The 23,688-nt window shown below is 33.5% G+C and overlaps 1 long non-coding RNA gene across 1 annotated transcript; it reads left to right on the forward strand.

Moving 5' to 3' along the window:
• Positions 1 to 3,169: 3,169 nt before the first annotated feature.
• On the forward strand, positions 3,170 to 14,331 carry LOC127836109 (uncharacterized). Its single transcript, XR_008028591.1, has 6 exons — positions 3,170 to 3,297; positions 3,483 to 3,826; positions 13,219 to 13,338; positions 13,546 to 13,624; positions 13,899 to 13,951; positions 14,140 to 14,331. It is a non-coding gene; the product is annotated as an uncharacterized LOC127836109 (long non-coding RNA).
• The last annotated feature ends 9,357 nt before the right edge of the window (positions 14,332 to 23,688 follow it).

Consider the following 23,688-nt stretch of genomic DNA (forward strand, 5'->3'; position numbering starts at 1 on the left):
GAAATGTTAATTCAATTTTTTTAATTGTGACATGGTTAAACATCAAATTTTAATTCAAGTATGACTATGCTTCTAATATGAAAAAAAGAAACATTTAATTAAAACATCAAAACTAATTGCCTGATATGGTGTTTGTTTCCAGGAGAATTATTAACACTCCAAGTATGATCGAAGACGCCATTGTCACTATTTACTATGCGTATCAAGCACACTCGCACACACTGCTGTTGTGTATTGCTACGTAAACGGAAATCAAAGCTCTGCATGTTTTCATCGTGCACGGGGTTATTGTCGGTAGTTTATCTACGTCGAGTTAAGATTGCAATACAGCAATGAACCTTAAAATGCCTCGCTTTATATTCGCTGTGATAGAGACAAACATTAATGTGCAAATAGCGGTTTAAAAGTTCAAAATATCGTTCAATTTCTATAAACATTAAATGGAGGATTAATATTTCTCGAAAATATGAATAATGGTTTGGTTCACTTGAATTTAATGCAGACACAATACTTAAGCGAAAACTTTCGTGTTTCAAATACATGCACTTTGTTTTACCTGTTATTTATTGCGACGTATAACATTGTTTGTATTCATCGACTTATGATACAGCGAATAACAAAACCAACAAGAGATTGCCAAACAATATGGTCCCCTACCGGTGAAACTCCACCATGATCAGATTATTATTTTTGTGTTGCCATAGAAACCATAATAATTTACAAATCAAATCAAACCAAAATGTATTTATTGTCGGTAAGAAAAAAACATGTATATAACATAAGCTATGTATAGCTTTTGACCGACCTAACAAATAGTAGCAAATTGCAACACATCATTAATACATGGCATACATAGGAAATTGTTATTATAATAAAGAACAATAAAAACACAATTAAAACATACGGAGGAAATAGTTATTATAATAAAGCACACTAAAAGCACAATCAAAGCATACGTAGGAATAGTTATTATAACAAAGCACGCTTAAAGCACAATAAAAGCATACGTAAGAAATAGTTATTATAATAAAGCACACTTAAAGCACAATTAAAGCGTTCTCCTAAAGCACATTATTAAAATGTAAGTACAAACATAATATCAGTTATATACATTCAAAATTAAGAGCTGTGTGAAAAGTTGCTGAATCAATGGGCCTAATCTACCATAAAAAGAAAATGTCTAAAAATGTTGACAGAGAAAAGGAACACAAAAGTGCCACAAAATAAAAAGGGCTTAAAGGAAATTATCACCTCAAATCAGATTTAAAGGGAACTGATCAGCAAATGTCACACCTTAAAAACAACAAAATACAACACCGATGAATGAAAAATGTCATAATAAAAGCAAAATAATACTATACTGAAGCTGAAATGATTTAGCAAGCTGTTGTAGTGTCACTAGTATTATATATACATACCGTTAAGCTCAAACAAAGCAAAAGCAAATAGGCATCATAATAAAAGGCTTATAAAGCAAATGAAAGAAATCAAGATGCAAATTTCTCAGACAAAGCAATTAGCAAAAAGGCAACACAATGAAAACAAAACAAAACAAATGAAAGGAATCAAAACATGCAAACAGTCCGCTCAAATTTGCTGAAAGCAGGATCTACAGGCACAGCCCACCCGTCCCATGATGCAACCAAACTCCGGAACTGATTGTAATTGCCTTCATCTCTGTAATGTTGTAGCATGGAGTTCCAGAGTCTGGCTGCGCCTGAGCGGAATGAGCCGAGCCCGTATTTAGTAGTTATCACCTATGGTACTTCAGCAGTGTTTGTATATCTAAAAGAATAATTATTATTTTGTTTAATATTCATCAAATCATGTAAGTAAGTAGGGCATTTTTTATTGATTATTTTGAAGGTTTCTATAGCCATTGATCGCATACGTCTTATTTTAAGAGATGGCAGTTTGGATTTCACTAGGAGAGTTTCATAATTAGAATTATAATCATTATAGATAAAACGTAGTGCACGTTCTTGAATCTTTTCAATGTCCTTAAGTGTTAATTTCTCCACAAAAATGCCATGTTATTGGACAATGATTAAAATTCGATATGATAAAAGAGTAGTAAATATTAAGTTTACCTAATTTGCATAAATTGTGACCTATTCGCTTAAGTACATTAAGTTGCCTAGATGCTTTTTACAGATATTTGAGATGTGAGAATTAAAATTCAATTGGAAATATATTGTTACACCTAATAATTTTACTTCATCTTCACACTGAATGTTTATATTGTCCAAATCAAAAGATATATTAATTTTATGAGTTGTATTTCCTATTTTAATAGCCTGGAACTTATCAGGGTTTGCTTGCATTTTATTGTTCTCGAACCATTTAATTAGGTAATGGCTGTCTTTTTCAAGGTTTGCCTTTACTTTTTCTATGTTTGAGTTTGAGCAAGAAAGTGCGTTATCATCAACATAATTGTATATATTGCACTGCACACAGTAACAAAATGAAAAATGTCATTTATAAATAAATTAAAAAGTTCAGGGCCTAATATTGAACTTTGTGGAACTCCTTTTATAATATCTCTGAAACTACTTTTACAGGTCCCTAATTTAACACATTGTTTTCGATTTTAAAAGTAACTTGATAATAAAGATTTAGCATTTTTGGACACACCATATGATTGAAGTTTGAATATAAACAAGGTTTGCAATAAATAATCGCGCAGTTTGTTTTTGTTACTATGTTGCTGTAAAACGTTAGGCAATCAATGGATAATAAACGATGGTATTTTATTTCGTACATATACATACATATATATATATATATATAATATATATAATTATATATATATAAGAATATATAATATATAATAGATATATATATATATATATATATATATATATACTATATATATTATATCTCATAATATATATATATATATATATTATATATATATATATATATATATATATATTCTCTTCTCATAGATATATATATCTATATATATATCCCCATATGCGTATATATATCTCTCTACTATATATATATACTTTTTCATATCCAACCTTGCAAGCATTATACGATAGGCCTTTAAGCAAGCATTTCGTTATCAACTGATTAGTTATGGATTATTTGTTTTCTCTGGGTTGTGGACAATAAAACCCATTAAACAGAGTCCGTAACAGCCGTAACTACAATTGTCTATAACTTCCGACTAGCATATACCGACAATAGCCCGTTCGCTATTTGGATTGTTTTATTACGAAACTCGGTGAGCAATGGGTTGCTTCATATTTAATTGTATATTTTATATGATTTGGATATTTCTATTAAAAGGTATATTTGAATGCACACTATTTGTAATATTATGTACAGATAATGTGCACGCTACTGCTAATTACATTTGAAAAATACGAAATTTGATGTGAAATGCATACATAATTTAAATGTTTTTATCACGTTTTCATATAACGTGTTCGTACATATTATAATCAAGAGATAACACTTATTATTCAATACAGGGTTTAACACAACGCCAATAACGTTAAACTTGACCACGGATGTAAATGATGTCTTCGTCAACAGCAGCATCACGTTAACATGCTCAACGTCATCTACGCCGGTTGCTGTTACCTGGTTCAAAATAGAAAAAGGATCAAAAGGTGTGGAAACGGTCATTAGTCAAAAGTGAGTGAAAGAAACTAATTCGTGTCAAACAAACAACAATGCTATGGAGTGTCATCACAGGTCTATTCATGTTCTATAAAGTCGGTGAATGTATCAAATGACGGTCAACGCTGGCTGTGCAAGGCTTTTATTTCGAATGTGAATATTGGAAGTAACATCTACACAATCAGATTAGTATGTAAGTAATCAATATGTTAACAGTATTTTTATCAATCACACTATTACTAAATTGTGTCGTCTTTTAATTTTAGTATAAATAATAATATTACTACTTCTCTTACAAGGTTCGGATCAATAACTTCTTCTTTTTAGTCGTAAAATGAACTTTAGTTATTTGGTGGTAAATTAAGAAACTGTTCATAGCGAATGTCGGAAAAACATACCCGTAATCAGGGGGGGGGGGGGGGGGTGTTGGGTTCGTTCGCACCCAATGTTTCTTGACGAGTAAACAAAATTATTTGACGTACAAGATGCATCCAACTTTATTCGACGCAAAGACGATTATTTATCTTTTCCCGGAATCCAGCGAGTCTTCGTATTTAAGCGTTATAATAATGTTGAATTCAATATGCTACCGACAGGAATGAGAGAACATTTTAGATTATCAACGGAATGTTATGCCAGCATTTTGGACAAACTGCGTTGTCTTTTTGTTATATCCCCGTACAACCATTTTCGGATCACCTTAAGGGTTTTCAGACAAAAAATATCAGCTATGCTCAAGTATAATTTTCTGTTGTTATATGGCAAGAAAACAAATCGTTTCTACAAAGCAATGTAGCTTTTTGTAGTTTACCAACACCTTATGGCATCTGTTCTGCTCCACATACAGAACACACAATACTTTAATTATGTCAAACTTGACACTAGGAAATATGCCATACTCTGAAACAGTTGTTATAATGAATTTAAAACGTTATAACATATATGATCAGGTGGACGTTAACGTTAAATGTTCATTAACTGTGACGGATCTTGAACATACGGGCAAATAAGTCCATACTTTTTCTTCAACGTCCTGTTATACATGTATAAGGGCTTTGAGACGATAGGACCAGTAGTTTGTGATTAAAGGGTCTTAATGAAGCCTTAATTGTTGTATTTTGAAATTCGTTTGGAAAATGTCTAACTAACTAATTTGTTAAAAATAATTGTGAAAAATACAAGTAACCAGTTATAACATTTTCTTTCTGTTTAGTATTCATGCAGCTTAGAGAAGACCCAGTTTTGTTAACCAGTGTTTGTTGTACAAAACACTATTAGCACCATTATGGTGAACGTTTCTAACAAACTTGGTTTGACAGTGGAAGTGTTAACTTTAAAAGCGCACTGTATGTATATAAACCATTAAACTCCTAAATTATTTATTTGACATGTATTTCAGTTTAGCTACTTTATGTATACAGTAAATATCGTGTAATAGTGTTTGTATTTCCAATAGCTTATGCATATCTTATATTGACTACCTTTCACAGCAAAACCAGACGTTCCGACAGATTTGCAAGAAATCAGAAGAGGAAAAACGGAATTGATTGTCAAATGGGTCCCGGCTTTTGATGGCGGGGAAAGTCAAACATTTTCTATAAGGTACAAAGCATTAGACGATGAAAGCTGGACTATTATTCCCCTAAGCATATCTCACCAATCGGGACACCTCGGACAATTCCGCCATATCGGCGATCGTCTCTCGGGTGTATTTGGTGGAAGGATATGTCTAACGCCTCTAGGCGGAAGATATTACACCGAAAATATAGTTCGGGTTACACACCATTAAATTTGCACTAAAATTAACTGATAATATAGATATAGATGGACCAATGTTATTGTTAAACATTAGTTGTCATTACATACAAAATATTCAAATGTTAATTAAATGTTTAGAAAGCCAATTAGTTGTTTCTTGAAGTATAAACAATGCCATTATTCAAACTTAAAGAACCAGTATTTCTTATTATTGCATGAATTAACGGTACAACATTGCGGATGTTCTGCAGGGCGACAAACTTTGAGATTTAATCCATATGTTTAGGTTCTATACCATTAACAATCGTACAACACTGTACAGTGGTACAGGGAAAACACTTCGGTGTAATATAAGAAATAGTAAACTCCACTTAGATCCCCCCCCCCCCAAAAAAAAAACAACATTATAGTGACAAGCCAGGCAGTCACAAACCGTATACAGACAGAAGCCATATGGCCCTCAGTGGGGTTTACTATTACCAGTATTGAGACACCTAAACTTTTTAAAGGGTTTCGCAGGATGGAATAAGTGGAGAGCTTGATTGAATTTGAGAAACAATTCTTTCTGTGCATTTGATGATGGCAACCATACAGTACTTCTGGCAGATATTTTTTATATTTTGGCCCAGGCAACTTAACTCCAGATGTTGTTATTCTGGCCAGACCGATACTCTTTAGCTGGTCAACCAAAAAACTAAATATGGTCAACTGTGCAGGCAACAATTGTAACTAGAAGTGGCGCGGCAGAGGCCGACGCGTATCCCCACGCCGCATGTTTGACCCAGTAAGCATTTAAATGAACCTGGTGGTGAATATAATGGATCAGCCCTGTTTTAGCCTTAAGTGTAAATTGGTTATTCCAATACTGTGGAGACACCAATAACACCTATAAACAAATTAAGAATACAGTTTTTATGCCTCCGGTAGGGTGGCATATAGTTTTTGATTTGTCTGTCTGTCAGTCTGTCTGTCTGTCCTTCCGTCTGAAAACTTTAACATTGCCCTAACTTTTGCAATATTGAAGATAGCAACTTGATATTTGGCATCCATGTGCATCTCATGTAGCTGCACATTTTGAGTGGTGAAAGGTCAAGGTCATCCGTCAAGGTCAAATATATGGCTTCAAAGCGGCGCAATAAGGGGTATTGTGTTTCTGACAAACACATCTCTTGTTTTTAAATGAAAAACCAAAGATTTTGTTGGAATTTAATAAGGCATCGTGTATACATTTTAAAACTCAATTTTCCACAATATGAAACAACTTTTTTAAAAGGCACCAATAAATGCTCCTCCATCCCCTATGCTATTCATGCTAAACCAAGAATCAGTCAGGGGCAATAATGTCAAAATGCCCTTTAACAACTCTTGTGACATGCAGCTGTAGTCTCTTTTCTCTGTATTTCTTTTTACAGCGAAACACATAATGTCATCATCATAGATGTATAGCTCAGAATTCATTTTATACTACATAAATATGTTATGTGGTCTTATTTATAAAAAAAAACCCTGGATATTTATGAAAAAACACCATCTCCCTGTAAAGAGAGATGGCATTTGTTCACCATTAACATTTATATATTCAGTAAATTGTAAGCAACAAACATGAAAAATTTAGTCCCCCAGTCATAGAGTTTTTGAAGAGTTCAACTTTGCTTAAGTAATAATGCATCAATGTTGATTCTAACAAAAAAAGAGAAGTCATTTATGCCTAAACAGTTCTGCTTTCCAGAAGAAAGGACGTCAAACACAAGCTTTAAACCATTTTTAGTTTTAATTATTAAACAAAAGGGCCATGATGGCCCTGTATCGCTCCACTGCTGAAAAAAAGGCTGAAACAAATATTATCGGCATGTGCAAATACTTAAATATAGGCCCTATTTAAGCACATTTACACTTTTGTGACCCCTGGGCTGGGTCAAATTTAACCCCAGGGGCATAATTTGAGCAAACTTTGTAGAGAACTACTATATCTCACTACATACAAAATGTGGTAGCCCTAGGTCCTAGAGTTATGGACAAGAATATTTGAAGTTTTCACAAAATAAGCAAGACATAAGCGTATATAATGTTCAATTTTGTGACCCGCGGGTCAGGGTCAAATTTGACCCAAAGGGCATAATTTGAACAAACTTGGTATAGGACTATAAGATGCTACTGCATACCAAATTTGGTAGCCATAGTCCGAATGGTTTTCGACAAGAAGATTTTTAAAGATTTCACAAAATAGGCACTTTTTAAGCGTTTATTCAATTTTGTGACCCCCGGGGCAGGGTCCAAGTTAACCCAGAGGCATTATTTGAACAAATTTGGTAGAGGTTTATTTTAGATGTCACTACATACCAAATTTGGTAGCCCTAAGCCCAATGGTTATGGACAAGAATTTTTGAAGTTTTCACAAAATAGGCCTTATATAAGCATATGTTCAATTTTGTGACACCGGGGCAGAATCAAATTTGACCCCAGGGGCATTATTCAAACAAATTTGGTAGAGGACTATTAGATGTCTCTACATACCAAATTTGATAGCCCTAGGCCCAATGATTCTTGACGATAAGATTTTGAAAGTTTTCACAAAATAGGCCTTATATAAGCAAATTTTCAATTTTGAGACCCCTGGGGCAGGGTCAAATTTGACCCCAGGGGCATGATTTGGACAAATTTGAAAGAGGTTCACCACAGAAACATTCCTGAGAAATTTCATCAGAATTGGACCAGTAGTTTAGGAGATGTTTAAAGGAAAAGTTAACGCGCGGACGGACGCACGCACGCACGACGAACACAGGACCATGACATAAGCCCTGCTTGTTTTTGGCCAGTGGAGCTCAAAAGATATTCTGCGTATATTCTGATTTTGTAATATAGTACGAAAAATAACGTTTTTATTTGATTCTGTAGTGGAAACAAAGAAGAACCCTTTTCTTTTCAAAGTAAAAGTTTTATAATTATGATTAATTGCCAGGACATAATTATGGGCCTTTGTTTTTGACATCTGATATCTTGTGAAGCTAATAATGGTGCCCTAATACGAATGATACATGACATGAAGTAAAACAAAACAAAATTACTGCATAAGTGTGTGTGAGATAGAGAAAATAATAAAAAAACAATGAAAATTTTATTTGCATATTAAATACAACACACTTTGACAACAAAAAGTATTGTTTGTATAATCAATATGAACATAATCAAAGTTGCTGTTAATATGGGATCCCCACCAGGATTTGAACCTGGATTTCCTCTCCATATAGAAAGGTGTGTTTGCTTACACTATAAGGATGTTCCAATTAACAGCAATAATATTGGTTACAATTATTTCTGTCAACTATATTAATTGTTTAATTAAGTCTTGACACAAAATGTGTAAATACACGTTTTAAGCTTTATAAAAACAATTTATTCTCCATCATTTTTTAAGGCAACTGTCACATTGATAATGACATGTATCATAAGGGCTTGCCTTTAAAGCTGCTCTGGCTCAGGAACTCATGTTTTTCCACCAGCACTGAACCTGAAATCAGAAAAAGATTATTTAAAACCACTTTTTTTGTTATATAAACAATTAAATGCCTTTTTTATTTCAATAGATTATTGATCCCCATAAAAATCTGGACACATAACCCAACAACTCGTTGAAAATGTGATTGCTTATTCACATCTCTGAGTACATGTGTTGGTACATGTGACAGTGAGGCGGTAAGAAACTGCAACAACTAAATCGAAACAAGGGCTGTTTGTAAAACATGCATGCCCCCCATATGGGCTGTCCGTTGTAGTGGCAGCCATTGTGTGAATACGTTTTTTGTCACTGTGACCTTGACCTTTGACCTAGTGACCTGAAAATCAATAGGGGTCATCTGTGAGTCACAATCAATGTACCTATGAAGTGTCATGATCCTAGGCAAAAGCGTTCTTGAGTTATCATCCGAAAATCATTTTACTATTTCGGGTCACCGTGACCTTGACCTTGTGACCTCAAAATCAATAGGGGTCATCTGCGAGTCATTATCAATCTACCTGTGAAGTTTCATGATCCTAGGCATATGCGTTCTTGAGTTATCATCCGAAAACCATTTTACTATTTCGGGTCACTGTGACCTTGACTTTTGACCTAGTGACCTCAAAATCAATAGGGGTCATCTGCGAGTCATGATCAATCTACCCATGAAGTTTCATGATCCTAGGCGTATGCATTCTTGAGTTATCATACGGAAACCATTTTACTATTTCGGGTCACCGTGACCTTGACCTTTGACCTAGTGACCTCAAAATCAATAGGGGTCATCTGCGAGTCATGATCAATGTACCTATAAAGTTTCATGATCCTAGGCCCAAGCTTTCTTGAGTTATCGTCTGACAACCACCTGGTGGACGGACCGACAGACAGGCCGACCGACATGAGCAAAGCAATATACCCCCTCTTCTTCGAAGGGGGCCATAACAAATATTCAAATAACTACAATGGTATGTTTCTTATGCTAGCAATTAAGTAGCAAAGTAATGAGAATAACTAAATATGACATTTTGGGCTGCACAAACTATAAAGATCTACATAATGTTCAATAAACTTTATATACAAACAAGGCCGAGTTGCAACATTTTTTACAAGATAAAACGTTTGATTACTTGTACGGTAAGAAATAACACTTTTTAATTGATGTAACATGCATCAAAATAATCCCAAATAGTTTAAACAAAAAACACAGAAATATTAATTGACTAGATAGTAGATTGACATGAACAGACAGTAAAATAGAGTTTTGGAATGGTCATGTTCATCAGATCATGTACAAAAATAACAAAATTGGGGCAATCATAGCTCTACACAGTTTCCAACTAGTATTTTCAATCTAAAAGAAACAGATAAAGAAAAAAAGATGTACACAGAACATATGCTTGGAAAGTTCTGGGATTATTTCATCAAAATTTCTTCAAGAAAGTATAATGTACTGAAAAGTTTAGCTTAATAAAAAAAACACTTAACAATATATATATAATGTTACAGATATTCACATATAAACATTGGGGACGATTGAACTTTACCGGTACGCAACACGTAACATCAAACAGCGTACCCTAACCACTAACGCAACACCTTATAATCCTTTTATTGTATATATTTCCTTAGTATCAGGGGCAACTGCCCCCAAACTCCACCTTTGTTGAAAGTGGTAAACGACTGCGTACCGGTAAAGTTCAATCTAGCCAAACATTGTTACTGAACTCAACAGAAAACACTTTTAAAGTTTCAATGACTTAACATATCGTTGTTGAAAACAAGGGGCGCTAGCTGCACTGGTAACAACACAATTATATATGGCGATAATTTGCTCATAAAATGTCCATAATCAAGAATTTGGTAAACATTGTAGGCAGTCAATCGTTTGGCATATGGGTGTTGGAACTAAATTGCATCCGACAAACAAAATGGCAGCAAAAGCTATTGATGCTATGTACATTGAAAACCCGCAGAACTAGATATAATAAGCGCTTGGTGAAATCTACAATTAATTATGCTCACCATCTTGAAATAAAAAGTTCTTCAGCAAGCGTCGATTCTTTCTTGTGTCTGATGCGAAATACACAACTGATTGCTTATTATGCCACTTGAAGTGATTAATAGTAATAACACATTAAATTAATATATCAGTGAACTAAATCTTGGAATAGACTAACACTAGTATAAATTATTACATTTTTTGACTTGATACATTGACATGTATAACTATGCTGTTTACAAATTTAGATAAGAGTGGGTCTCACTAAACACTGCAAAGACACACTCAGTCTAGCAAAGGCTACAAAGACAAGTAAAGTCATATCAAAACACAAATAAGTTAACCAGTGTATCCTTTATTCAATAAATTTAAGACTATTAGGAGAATATATTTAGGAGGAACAAAGATTTTAACATAAATAATTGTTTTTATTTGGTCTACAGTAGTTTTGATATAATGCCAGGCAAGTTCTAACAAAGGCAATCCAAGAGTTACAGTGGGTTTATTGGACTTGCAGCATGTGTTTGACTTTGTGTACCTTTGCTACACTTTGTGTGTGTGTTTTTGTAGTGTTTAGTGTGAGCGTTACGGCATGTAAACAATAGCTTCTTTTAATTTTAGAGACATGTGATTAATGCTATAATGCTTCTTAAACTATGGAAAAACGTTTCTGTGTAATGTTTAGAGAATGTTTTTAATCATGTTTTTAATTTATTGTAATTAACATGTTCACGTTCTTTACAATATATTCATATTTCTGCTCAAATGATATGCATCCATTGTTCACAGTGATTTTTGTATTATTAGCTAATGTACAATTCGGATGTAATCATTTGGGACCTACTGGCGGGAATTTTTATGTGAATTTTACTGGTCATGATTAAAGGTAAACTAAGGTCAAAAGTGAGGTTTAACAGCTATGCTGAAAAAAAAGAAAGGAAGTCTTCCTTAACTGGGCTCAATCCACTGATCCTTGGAGTAAAAGTCAAGCGCTTAAACCAATGGGCCATCAGTGCTTCCATAGTCAGTGGTTTATTTTATACTTTATATAAGCATTCCTTGAAATATTACACAATAAAACAATAAAAAAAGAACTCTCCCAAATTATTTGTGTAATTAAATGCAATATTGATAAATTTAAACATTCGATCTAAAAAGCTCCATATAAAAAACAAGAATAAAATTAAATAAAATAAAAAAGTAACCCTCAACTTGGCTAGAACCATTGACCCCTGGAGTAAAAGTCTACCGCTTGTACCACTCGGCCTTCCATGCGTATACAATGAGTGATGTATTTTATACTTTATGTAAGCAGTCCTTGTAGTGTCACAAATTATAACGAAAACAGTCAATTTAAAGGTGCCAGTTAAAAATCAAGAATAGAATTAAAATAAGGAAAAAAAGTAGCCCTCATCAGGGCTAGAACCACTGACCCCTAGAGTCCTGGATTTAAAGTTTACCATTTAGACTACTGAAACATCCGTGCTTATTGATTGAAGGATGTATATTATACTATATATAAGCAATCTTATAGCTTCACAAAATATAAGGACAACAACAGATTTCTCCAAATTATTCAATCGCTTTGCGTTGCAACGCTTTATAATTTTCAGGCTTTTAAATCGTCAAAAGATGCATATAATGGCTATTTTAGAGCATGGTAAATGTTCAGTATTACTGTTTCCTTGCAAATATCATAACTAAAACAAAATATGCGAATCTGAAACATTGTTTTTAAATTTTCTCAATTTACCAAAACGTGAAAGTTTAAAATTAACTTAATTTCATAGTCCAAATGATTAGACGTAATCTACCGATGTATACATGTATCGACCTCATATTTATAGGAAAGCTAAAATTATTCGCGTTCAGAATAAATTTGAGCTAAGAGTCTGCCAAAGCAGAAATCATCAAAAGACTCTATTGCGGCAATTTATATTGCCTACATGAAGTCATTATTGATAATTAATACTAAAGGAGTACTCAATGTCAATACTGGAAACAGACGAGCTACAAACAATACATTTTAATGTTTCTTCTTTACGTCAGGTTTGAAACAGTGGGGCCGCCATCTTGTTTTCAAAAGTAGTTCCAAATCCAATATGACGGCCGCCTTCCTACATCAGAGAGACGGTGTGGTGTAGCCCACTGTCCGATGCGTTCAGATTGCATATCTCACTACACATGGACAATTGAAGGGTTAAAGAATGGAACAGCATACCAAATTCAAATATTGGCGCAAAACAGAATAGGGAAGTCGGATTGGACACAAGAAATCAAATTGGGCTTTGGTGTGATATTGTAAACTAAATAAATGTGTGCATCGTTTCAGTAAGCCGTGGCTTGTCAGTTTCCAATCGTGTTGGAATTTTAGTTGGAGTAATTGGAGTGACAGTCATCACAGTTATCATAGCTATTGCCACGGCCTGTATCTGCAAAAACAGATTAAAGGGTAAAGCTTTATTGCATAATGGTATACATACTTGTCTGTCAAACTGTACATCAAAAGGCTTTCTAATTCCATTAAATCTAAACCCGTATACTGACCTTTATTTGTGTTAAAGCTTGTAAATATTCAATAAGTGATAAACAAGCAGTATGACCTGGACAATACTTATTCTAAATAATACTTAATATATTGTCGTCTACGTCATTACAGAACATTGCCTAACGAAAAGGACCTCAAGGACCTCGTTGACAAATATGGAAATTTACTATAAGGATCTTATCTGAGGACAGTAAGTGGAAGCATGCTTTCAACTCACTTGTTCATATTAGTTTTTGCTTAAAAAGTGTGTACATAAACATTAAGAGCATTATGCTTTAAAAGCGCCAAAATACTAGTTGTATCCTTGTGTAAGACACCACGTGGTTACCATATTCAGTAGGTGTTTGCGAATGCTTTGACCTGAACTATGTATTTCCGTTCTATTAGAATGACTGAGTTTATAAAAACACTATGCCTCTAATCATACAAAGTTGATGAGATGTCCACACTATGTTTGAATTCAGGGGCAACAAAGACGCCTCAACACCAGATGGAAGTTATGCAATCTGTATAATCGGTAAGGCTCAATTATATAAATTACTGATTGATTAAAAATACTTCACGTTTGGAATAATTAATACTTCTAGGACAGTGTATAAATCTTAGCGTTGAATGTTTGCGTGTGATGTTTGAAATTGAAAGAGAACACATTAGGCTATATTAACCTAGATATAACACATACATAATTGTTCGTTGTTCTACTAGACTCATCACAATCCCGTAATGCCAATCAGTACCAAACACTTGTGGATCTTGATGGTCGTGATTACTCGATTTTGTCGGCTTGTAATGCACAAAGAGACAATACCACATCTGCAAAGATATCCGCATCGGGGCAAACTGATGTTTCAACGACCAATCCAGAATATGTAAATTTACAGTTGTTCACTAATTGACTGTGGCATTTGGTAATTTATATATATATATATATATACATATAAACATATATGAGTTTTGTAACAATCATATCGGAACACTTTTATGTATATCCATTTGAGTTTTATGATGAAAAGTCGATTTTACATATTGACTATAAATGTAATATTCTGTTTTATCATGTCCTTAGTATTTTTCTAAATTATATATGCAAATGAACACGTTGATTTCTGCTCTTATATTGTTTCTTGTATATATAAAACACTTATTGTTGATATTTCACAAAATGTTGTTTTTTATTTTAAAAGTAATGACTGTCAAATAAAAGAACGATTATGTCAGACGGAACTATATGCACACGTTTTTTTTCACAAATTTCATATGAAGTTATTAGTATATACATTTATTTGTATTTACTAATTATATTGAACATTATATTTTGCCAGAGCCTCTGGATAATATAATTGATGTTTGTTGTAGTGCTTAATATAATGTGGGGGTTTGGATGTTTACATTTATACAATCGTCTAAATCATCAAACAGACGTAAACTGGGTAAGAGTAACATTTAATTATCCATCGCCATAGGCGGAGGGATATTGGTTTGGCGTTGTCTGTCCGTCCGTCTTTCCGTCCGTCTGTCCGGAGCCATATCTTGGAAGTGCTTTGACGGATTTCATTGAAACTTGGTATGAGTATATATATGGATAATAGGATGATGCACGCCAAATGGCATTGTACACAATCTGTTAATAACAAAGTTATTGACCTTTGTATCTCGCAAACATGTTTTTTTGTGTGTCCGGAGCCATATCTTGGCAGTGCTTTGGCTGATTGCATTTAAACTTGGTATGAGTATATACATGGATAACAGGATGATGCACGCCAAATGACATTGTACACCATCTGTTAATAACGGAGTTACGGCCCTTTGTATCTTGAAAAAAATGATTTTGTGAGTGTCAACTATAACACTTTTGAGTCCAGAAGCAAATTGGCGGGGAATATCAATTCGACAATTTGCTTGTTACTTAAAGAGTCATACCATGCTGAATATGTCATTTGAACACCACAACGGCATTCAGGACTACTCAAACGCAAACTCTACTATCTTTATTTTAGTAATATGTTATATTTTGCATATGAAACGATTTAGTTCATTCCTTTTTAAGCTGTGTTCTTATCTCTTATCATAAGCGCCTAGTTTTTTTTACAAAGTATCAACTCCATATAAAAAGAACGCAAAGACACAGTAAACTTAAATGTACTGGTTAATAAAAACATGTTAACAGAAAATCGAATTCCATAGTTGCGTAACATTGTAAACAAAGAATTAGGGAACATGGGTCGGTTTGTATTTTTAAATGTTTGGTTAACGGGTTAAAATGCACATGGACAAGACAAGGCCAGACTCTTTAACAAATGATTCACCAGTCACATAAAAAACAAAATCAAACCGTTTCTTTTACAAACGCAAACACATTTCATTTATAACAATTGGAGCTCTACATCTAATTTAAGCTCAATGTTTCTATGTAAAAGCAATAGCTGCAGTAAAATAATAATCAAAACATGTTTGAACAATATATCCATGCAAAAAACCTATGTCTGTCGCATACATAAGCAACCATATCATAAATAAACATGCATTATGTTATATCCAACAAGAAACCATTGTTAAACAAGAGCTGACACTCTATTGGAAAAATGGAATGTCCATATGTTAATTCCCTATTTACGAGTACTAGATAAGGTTATGAATTATTTACGGTCTGAAATCATAGCAAAACGTTACGGTCATCGAATTGACATATCGCCAACTGTCAATCAGATTCTTATCTTAATATCGATCGACCAATCAGCAATCGATTTCGTGCGTGACGGTTGCTAAAGACATGTCTGCCATTTTCTAGACAAGCCGAATGTCTAGTTCTTATTTATTAAACGAGTTTCGTTTATTTTGTTTGAAAAATATGAAATGAAATATAAAGAAACGGTGTAAGTAAGGTTTATGTACATGTAGATAGATATAGAGAAACTGATTAGTATTTTATGCAGAAACTAAATCCATTTTGATTCATACAAGATGAAGTTTTGTTACATGCACTACACATCTGTTAACCTATTGTAAAGATCTGTACTGTTGCATTGATGAGAAATCCAATATATAATTTTCTTCATGTTGGCATGTGAGGTCTCATGTTTAGGTCTTCATGTGTGTACATGTACATAAAGAAGTATATATTTTGGATGTAACCTACATGCCACCATATATTTAAATGTTTTCTGTGCTACAGTCATAATAAAACTAACAATACTTTACATATTTGCATCTTTTTATTTCCTTTTAATTTAAAACACTCTAGTTTGAAACGAATTGGTTTCCTGTTTAGTAACACCTCAGAAAGCAAATATTTAAGGGTTGTTTATTGGAGTTACTTGGTCGGTCACTCGCAGCACAGGATTGATTTGTGGTAATCTACTTTCACATCTCTCAAGCGATAAAATTAAAAATTAAAACATGTCATCAAAACATTTGTAATGGTTTTGTTAGATCAATATTGTAGTTGTCTGCAGAATGGCTGACATGAAATTGTGACTTGTACAATGGCTTAAAATTTCCCGTAACAGACAAGTCGGTCATAGGAATTTTACACCCCTTTATACTCCTTGTAAATAGCATTAGTTATTAGACACCAAACAGTATTGCTGCAGCAAAATATAATTTGCATGATTTCTCCCAGTTTTTTTGTACCGGCCAATGGACCAGTGCATATGTAGCACACACAATGGGAGTGGTGTCAATTGTTATTGTCAATATAATTTCCTTGTCCGGTGCTTATCAATAAATGGTATATACAATGAAATATACTTTCCTTGTCAGGTGCTTATGAATAATTGGACTATACAATGAGAAGTCAATACAAGAGCACCGCCTTGCGGGTGCAGACCGCTCATATATTTTTCTTTTTAAAGGTGTAGGGACCTATCTCAATTACAATCACAGGAGGGAGGGGTGGAGTGGAGAGGGGTGGGGTTGTTTGTTACGTTATCTTCCAAAAACGCAAAAAAAAAAAAAAATTGGGGGGGGGGATTTTTGGCTGGGATGGTTGGACGGTATTTCAACAATAAAATAATACAAATAAATATTTGTGTTTTTTTAACCATGTTTGAAAAAAACAAGAGCTGTGTTTGTCAGAAACACAATGCCCCCTATTGCGCCGCTTTGAAAAAAAAAGTATTTTTTTATCTTTGACCTTGACATTGCACTTCCACCACTTAAAATGTGCAGCTTTATGAGAACGCCACTTCAAAATATTTATTTTTTTACCTTTAACATTGAAGGATGACCTTGACATTGAAGGATGACCATGACCTTGAACTTCCACCACTCAACATGTGCAGCTTCATGATAACGTCACTTTGAAATTATTATTTTTTTACCTTTGACCTTGAAGGATGACCTTGACCTTGAAGAATGACCTTGAACTTCCACCACTCAAAATGTGCAGCTTCATGAGAACACCGCTTTGAATAAAAAAAATAAATTAACCTTTAACCTTGAAGGATGACCTTGACCTTGAACTTCCACCACTCAACATGTGCAGCTTCATGAGAGCGCCACTTTGAATTTTTTTATTTTTTATTTTTAACCTTGAAGGATGACCTTGACTGTGAACATCAACCACTCAAAATGTGCAGCTTCATGATAACGCCGCTTTGAGTTTTTATTAAAAAAAATACCTTTGACCTTGAAAGTTGACCTTGACCTTGAAGGATGACCTTGACCTTGAACTTCCACCACTCAAAATTTGCAGCTTCATCATAATGCCGCTTTGAATAAAAAAAAATTACCTTTGACCTTGAAGGATGACCTTGACCTTGAGGAATGACCTTGACCTTGAACTTCCACCACTCAAAATGTGCAGCTTCATGAGAACGTTGCTTTGAAATTATTTTTTTTTTACCTTTGACATTGAAAGATGACCTTGACCTTGAAGGATGACCTTGATCTTGAACTTCCACCACTCAAAATGTGCAGCTTCATGAGAACGTTGCTTTCACATTTTTAACTGGTAGTTACCTGGTACACATACCCAGTAAAATGTTATTACCGAATATATAAAGATATGAAAACTTAACAACTTTTTTCAAGTTATGTAATATACCAGTTGTGATATTTTAATCAATATAAACTGATAACTGTAAAAACTAAGGTATTTAAGAACTTTTCTTTTTCGTCATTCGTGGTTGACGGTCCCTTTAAATGCCAAATTCGACGCTATACCACAATCAGAGGCAATTACGTGAAAATGGCTATGTGTAAACAGCACAAAACCAGAACAGCCTGCGAGTAACTGGAATTTAGTAAGAAAGATATTTAATCAAATGTAACTTTCTACGGGACTACAAACATTTCAAAATATCTTTCTAAGTGGGGAAGGGTTACATGTCAAATTTGACCCTATAACACAGTGGGTATTTAAAAGGGTATTTAAGGTGCAATCAGCGAACACTAACAAACAACGATGTTTGTTTGCCCCCGGGCTATATCTGTCTTATAATGGTACATGTAGAAGAAGTTTTCCATCAACTCTGTTCTATAATATATGTATGTGACATTTTTACTTCAAAAGAATCAATTCATAGTCAGTTTTTGGTTTCAGTTATTATACATGCAGTTATAATATGCGAACAATCAGAAAAAAAAAAAAATCAAAGATGAACTGCTCCGTTTAATACACAACATGTAGGTTATCATCTTTCTCTCAAATCAAATTTAAAATACACACGTCTGAAAAAATAAATGTTACAGGTGCAAGGGTTTCAATTATGGATTTATCATCAATTAAAATATACAATTATAAATCTTTTCTAAAGCTTTTCATTGCAAGTATGTGTATTTCTAACATAGTGGTACATGCAACTCCAGACAGATAATTAAGGACTTTAATTTCTACAATTTCCAGCGCCGAAATGTGGTCTTGACGAGTGCAAATGGAAGCTTCAATATGTAGAATAACCAAAATTACCAAAATCCCCCTTACAGAATATATATTTATTTCAGAAACTGAAATGTCATATAAGCAATATTAATAATGAATTATATCATGTGTATATGTAAACTAATAGGTACTATTGGTATTTGCGTAACTTAACAAAATCAACGTTATAAATCGCTTTTTATGTCAGCGCAAACTTTTTACAAGCACAAACTATTCTATGTTACTATTTTAATAAAAACATATCGATTCCACCGTTTTGTTGGTCTGCACTTTTATACATAATACCATGTGGGATTTCAGTACCCGTTCGGTGTCAGAAAGAGTGTAAAACAAAATTTCAGTTATAAAGCGCTATTCACGCCAAATACATGTGGACAAAATGTTTCGTTAGTAATTTCACACAAATAAACATGGGTAAATACCAGTGTAGAGGTATTAATTTATTACTAACACCACCATTACACGTAGTTACCACCTAACCGTTTAGATTCCGGTAAAGGCGCAAGCGTTTGGGAGCGTGTTTAAAGTACCAAAACATCCGTTATATACAGCTAATGTTCATTATAAGCTAACATTGTTTTGCATTTGTGACACAAATCTATTTTACCAGTGTTATAGGGTGTGAAACAAGTCCATAAAAATCATCAGAAAAATAGTGTAATCTGTAGGCAAAAAGCCCACTTTGGTGTAAGGTTGTCTAGGTTTTCTAACCGCTGAGCCACGTGACTAAGTGGGCGGAGCGACAATCGTCCAGGCGAGTTGTCAATTAGATCAACAACACATAACGCGTAATTTTAATAACAGTACGCATGCATTAAACTACAAAATATACGTTAAATGTCACCATCACCTTTATTGTTTTAGTTGCAATTCAACAAGAACGTCCAATGTGTCACAGTGTGTCTGACTTCAAAGTCCTTAAAAAGTTAGGGATCATATACAATTCAGGAATCATCAATTCAATTTTAAGTGCCTGATTAAACAGTTTTGTTCATATTATAACGTAAAGAATTATTACTCTTCAATTGTAGTCTTTGTCCCTTGTTTAGTGGTGTATTATAATGTGTATACACATATTAAGTAATTTATAATCAGGATTTGATGTCAAACACTTAAATATTGATTTGCACCGAAATTAATGTAAAACAAGTTGAACATAGGAAATGTTGTAAATATTGATCAAATATTTATATTAAGTCTTTTAAGCCACGTTCGTTCAAATTCAAATGAGATATGATCATAGACTAGTGGTCGATTGTTGCACTGTTAATGGGCATCCTTAAATCCATAATGTACAGGGTTATTGCGAATTGTATTTTACCGTAAACGTTTTTCTTTTCTTGATAATAATATGAGCGAAGTTAGATGGAGAATGTACAAAGGAATCAATTAATGCAATTTTATGAAAACATCACACACTGTTTGAATGTTTATAGATTGTTTCATAACTGATCCTACTTTAATAATCTTGTTAATTACATAACATATACATACATCAACTATATGCTTTTTTATAATGATGTTATATATTATTTTGGTTACATGTATATGTTGATTTTAATGCCAAATAGTATGTACCACTTTGACGTAGTTGCAATTGACATCATGTGACGTCATTTCCGTTACTTTATTACAAATGTTTTACTCCTAATGAAGGTCTTTGGTCGAAACATTGAGAAAATTGATTTTAAAAAAGAATGAAGTTGTTTCTCTGTTTTCTATAATAATTTACTATAGAGTGAACATAAAGTGTATTGGTCACCAAATGACATGCAATATGTTCAAGCATAAGGTTATTGTCTAGAAGTAATCACTTTTAAATAGTAATTAAGCATGGCTGTTTCCAATTCATCATTGTGGAATGTTAACAAGAGCACCACATAACGGTTGCCACGCTAGGCTGCGAAAGCTTGTCAGTTTTTTTTTTTTTTTTTTTTAAAGGCGACAGTGACCTTGACCTTTGACCTAGTGTCCCAACAAGAGATGTGTTTGTCAGAAACACAATGCCCCCTACTGCGCCACATTGCAATAAGATTTCTATTTATTATTTGGCAGGTATAGAAATCATCTCCCTTTAAAGGTTATTACTTGCCTTGAATTTTGTCCAATCCAACCGGGGTGGGGGGGCAGGGGGTGGGGAGGGTCTCACAATCAATTATGACCATGTCAGACATCACTGACAACCAAGGCCTGTGGTTTAACTGAGATCATAGCCAGAAATGATTATGTATCTATGGACATAAGTCCACAGGTATGTAACGAAGATCAAAGAAATTATAATTATTTATTTTATACTTTCCGGTGGTTTATAGAGAAATATCAGTGAATTAAAACTGATAATTTCACTGTTTCAAACAATGAAAATTATCAGTGAGAATTATCGATAATTTTCACTGTTTATGTTAAATGACGTCATTTTTTGGACGAAATGACGTCATTTTCCCAACGTAATTCTTTAGTTAAACTCTTTAACAATGTATATAAACTGTGAAAAAAAGCATAAAATAAAAAGAAAATTTGTTGGGTTCGGTGGATTATCGATTTTAATTCACTCGTGATCATATAAAATGTATATTTTCACTCGTGGCTGCGCCACTCGTGAAAATATTATTTTCTATGATCACTCGTGAATTAAAATCGATAATCCACCGAATCCAACAAATATCCTCTATATCATTAAAAAAACAAACTTTGACAAATCAATCATTTGGATTATAAATAATCAAAATAATAAATCTGTACAGTAACTGTGAAAAGAACTTCAATTCTTGGTAAGGAAATATATATGAGATTTATAATTATATAAATTACTTCCCTTGAAAATAATTGTCTGTAACAAATATCTATTTTTAGTAGCAAATAATTAAAAGCCACTACCGTGACTGTACATTTACCAGCTCCATGAGATACACATGCATGCCAAATATATATAGTGGCTATGTTCAATATTGAATAATTTTCTCCCTTTTTAAAGCTTATTACTTCCCTTAAATCTGTATTTTTTACCATAGACCGTAAAGGATGACCTTGACATTGACCTTTTACCACAATGTGTTTGTCAGAAACACAATGCCGTCTACTGCGCCGCTTTGATTTATTTAACAAAAATATATATGTGAGCAGGTCAGATAACTAACTCCATTTAAAGCTTATTACTTCCCTTAACTTTGTTTTTTCGACTTTATACCTTAAAGGATGATGTTCACCTTGAAATTTTACCACTCAAAATGTGCAGCTACATGAGATACACATGCATGCCAAATATCAAGGTGTTATCTTCAATATTTAAAAAGTTATGGCCAATGTTAAGGTTTTAGCATGATGCCTACGGCGGACAGCTGGCTATGACAATAGCTCGGGTTTTCTCCGAAAACAGCCTCGCTAATACAAATTATACTGAAATTAATATTAAAGCAAGTATTGCGTGATTATATTTTCTTAATCAGTTGAAAAGGTTTTCAGCAAAACCATATGTAAGTGAAACAATAAAAATGAATTTACCAGAAAGAGACGTCTCTTACTCAAATTATGAAATATGCCAATACGTTTCAAATTTCGATTCCCTTAAGCGTTAAATAGGGTCAAAATGATATAATCGATAAACAATCCACACTGTAATTTTCTAAATGTAGACTAATTGTGGTATTTGTTTAAATATGTTTTCTAATGCAGCTAACTTAGACATAATTTTATCAAACAGCCATACCATTAAAAGCAGCGTTTGTGAAAACCAAGATGCCACTAAAGGTGTGCGTGATGTGCACATCTTGTACGCTGGTCGAGTGTTTTGAACTTCATATTGTAAAGCTATATAAATCATATCAGGTGGAACAAGAGGCCCATGAGGGCCTGAATCGCTCTACTGGCTGGAATGTTTAACAACATTGGGAAACAATTTTAACAATTATTGTTTATGTCATTTTCATCAATTCAAAATATCAGTTCAATTACGATGATTTATGCCATATTAATTAAAATGATCTGATTTCAGTGCTTGATCACTGTTTGTGTTGCTTAGAATTAGCATATGATTGTTTGGAGTCAAAAGTTGGCCATATCATGGCATAGTATACTTAAACCATATATATATTTCTAATTTTTATGACATGCATCAGAGAAGAGAGTGAACCAATTCTGGACCGACTCATATTAATCATAATGTCATAATTTCTTTCTGTGTCATGTAGCAGATGATTTTTAAAAAGTAATGAAGTAAAAAAAAAAAAAACACTGATCTTTGAAAGGTAATAGAGAATCAATCAGACCAAATATATGGACTTAATTGTGTAAATGAGGTTAAAGTGCAAATGGCTCCTTTTTAATTATTAATTTTCAACTCATCTCCATAATCAAAAGGGCTCAAGCCCTTGATA

Source organism: Dreissena polymorpha, chromosome 6 (genome assembly GCF_020536995.1).
Source record: "Dreissena polymorpha isolate Duluth1 chromosome 6, UMN_Dpol_1.0, whole genome shotgun sequence".
NCBI classification, from domain to species: domain Eukaryota; kingdom Metazoa; phylum Mollusca; class Bivalvia; order Myida; family Dreissenidae; genus Dreissena; species Dreissena polymorpha.